We start from the raw sequence: 3445 nt of genomic DNA on the forward strand, positions 1-3445 counted from the left end.
AACGAATTGTTGGCCTAAGGCCGAGTCAACAAGGGTGTAATATCCCTGAAATACGTGGAGTAATACGCCTAAGTCCACCAAGTGGGTCGGCCGAGGTGGCACCATACTGAGTGTCAGTAGTGACTATTGGGGTTCGCCAGTACCTCAAGGGTGCAATATCCCTGAGATACGTGGAGTAGCACGTCTAAAATTGGGTCATCGATCCTTAAAGATCCTTCGGATCCATTTTATTCCTTGATTAAGGAATTCCAAGATTTGGTATGTAATAATCCATTATCTGTTTTACCTCCGGATAGAGGTGTTTGTCATGAAATCGACTTGGTTCCGGGAACCAAATACTGTGTCACAAGACAATGTCCGTTATAAAGGGAGCAGTGTGAGGTCATTCACGATTTATTCCGTGCTAAGCACGAGGCTGGAGTGGTACGAGAGAGCAAATCTCACCGACATTTTGTGTCAAAAAGCCAAATGGTAAATGGCGCATTGGACATGCTTATAATAAGCTTAACGCTGTCACTATATCAGCACAAACCCCCATTTCTTGAAAGGATGTTCTCTAGAACAATATGGTAAGATGTACACTGTACAGTGCACTGGACTCAGTCGATGTCATGCGAGTTAGCGATATCCCGCTTACAGCGGTTAGCACCCCAAGCGGTATGTTATGGGAGTGGTTGGTTATGCCACAAGGGCTTTTTAACGCCCCGGCAACATTTAATCGTCTAGTGACGCAACTTTTCCACCCTCATAGAGGTTATGCACAGACTTATTTCGATGACATTTTTGTCTATAGTCGTGCGGAGCAGGGTCGGTCGGATATGGAAAACCATTTAGACCATTTGCGAGCAGTGCTCGAGTGTATGCGCACAAATAAATTGTATGCCAATGCAGCTAAATGCATTTTTGGCGCAGAAGAAATTCCATTTTTAGGGTGCTTCATTGGGAAGCGTGGCCTTAGGACGGACCCCGCTAAGGTAAAGGCCATAACAGATTGGCCGTTTCCTAAGAACCAATAGGATTTGCGTAAGTGGTTAAGTCTCGCCCATTATTTACGCAAATATAGCGAAAATTAAGCTGATATGGCTAGGCCATTATCTAATCTCCTCAAAAAGGATACAGAATGGTGCTGGACTAGCACAGAACGTATTGCTTTTCGAGCAGTTAAGGATGGTCTTATCCTGGCACTGTCAAATCCAAATTGGCCTTTCAGTGTCGTCTGTGACGCATCGGATTTGCCATTGGCAGTGCTCTGTTACAAACAGATGTTGATGGGCGTGAACGTGTTATTGCGTTCGAGTCTAGACAGCTTAAAGCTGCGGAAAAGAACTACTCAGTTCATGACAAAGAGTTACTTGCTATGAAGTATGCTCTCGTCAAATTCAGAGTTCATCTGCTCGGCTCTAAGCCGTTTGTAATATATACAGATCACGCGTCATTACGCACGGCGACGAAGTCGCCCCATCTCTCACAGAAAATGGCCCGATGGTTATTCTATTTCGCGTAATACAACTTCGAGGTGAAGTATAAGCCCTGCAAGCCGAATGCTTTGGCCGATGCGTAATCACGCAGGCCGGATTATGAGCTTTCTCATTTAACGACTACCATGTCGCCTATTCCTGACTTAATCCGTTCAGCTTACGCCAATGATGAACATTGTGGAGCTCTGCTACGAGCTTTAAAGAACTCTAAATCGGGTTTTAAATTATCGACACGTTTGCGTGCAAGGTTACATCGATTTTCTATCGATAACGACCTGTTGCTTTATTGCACGGACACTGCGGACCCTCCGCGTGTCGTTGTTCTTCATGATGAGTATTTGAAAATTCAAATCCTCTATGAGGCACACGATACTGTCCTTGGTGGTCATCCCGGTAGAGATTAGACCTACGGCTTTGTATGCCAGATTTATTGGTGGCCCAAACTTTATAAATGGGTCAGCCCATACGTTCGCGTATGCGAAACTTGCCAACGGATTAAACCCTCGGCGCATGCTGCTGCGCCACTGGCGAGCCTTCCCACACCCATAGGTTGTTAGGAGCTCATTAGTATGAATTTTGTTTTCGGTCTACCGAAAGATTCAGCCGGTAACTCCGGCATAGTGGTCTTTTGTTGACCGATGGAGCAAATGGCTCACTTAGCGGACGTGCCGGATTTCATTGGTGGTGAAGGTACAGCTAAGATGATAATCGATTGCGTGTTTCGACCACATGGTTTGCCAGTGACAATTGTCTCCGATCGGGACCACCGTTACACGAGTAAATTTTGGAAATTTTCCGAGTGCTTGGCACCAGAGTAAACGTGTTCACCGGGGACCATCCGCAGACCGATGGTCACCTCAACGTGCCAACTTCGTCATTGAGGACGTTTTACGCAGTATGTGTGCTCAGGCACCAAAGCGCTGGAGCGCAATGCTCCCACTGGTGGAATTTGCGTTAAATAACGCTGTTCATGCCTCTACAGGCTATACTCCGTTCTATATAAACGGTCTTACCCACCCGCGCGTTCCACTAACGATACCACTGCGTGGTTCAGGGCTTGGTGGGGGGGAATTTGCCGATAGGCTTGCTGATATCAACCCAGTTACCGTTTGGAAACAAGTAAGCGAGTTTCTCGCGACGCGATTTAATGTCTTAAGACATGTAAGGGATACGATGGCCGATAGCCAAGACAAACAAAAAGAACAAGCAGATGCCAAATGCAGAAGCTGTATTATTTTTATATAATCGGAGACCGAGGTTTACTAAACGCTAAAAATCTACCTACCAACTTGGTTTCCGCGGTCTTCAAGACAAAATTGCGCCCGCGCTTTATTGGATTATTTACGGTCGTGGCCAAGAAGGGCCTAGCTTATACGCTAAACCTTCCTAGCAAGTTGCGTACACACCCAGTATTCTACGTTCGCTTGCTTAAACCATATCGGGACCCTTCCCACGTGGATTTGAAGGCTCTTGAGCTGAGACAAGCAGTTGTGCCACAGATTGCTGCATCCTCACCAGGACGTCTAGCTGGTCCTCTAAACGAGGTTGCTAAGGCTCCAGCATGAAAAGACGGTTCTGAATCGCCAAAAGAGCTCTCAACCCGAGCAAGGCTCTGCTGAGAACCCGATCGTTCTCTCCAAAAATTACCGCTGACCGAATGTCGGTTACGTAATCGTCCTCTGTGGCGAGTACGTAGATCTGCTTGATTTTACCACCATGCAGATCTCTCAAGAACCGCTTAAGTTCTAGGGTTGGTAATTGAGTTATCTCCGAAGTTAATTTCGGAGGCGCATACAGATCAAGAGTATAAGCCCCTACTTTTGAACCGTTATTAACCAAGACATTTAATGTCTCGGTTTCTTCCTGGGATTTATCCACAGGCTGCCGAGGGATTAATCCCTCGGGGTCTTGAAGTCTAGTTACTTCGACTATTTGAGGAGATTTCTCCTCACGTACGTGGGGACCTT

This window comes from Bremia lactucae, linkage group LG6, assembly GCF_004359215.1.
Source record: "Bremia lactucae strain SF5 linkage group LG6, whole genome shotgun sequence".
In the NCBI taxonomy this organism is placed as follows: Eukaryota; Oomycota; class Peronosporomycetes; order Peronosporales; family Peronosporaceae; genus Bremia; species Bremia lactucae.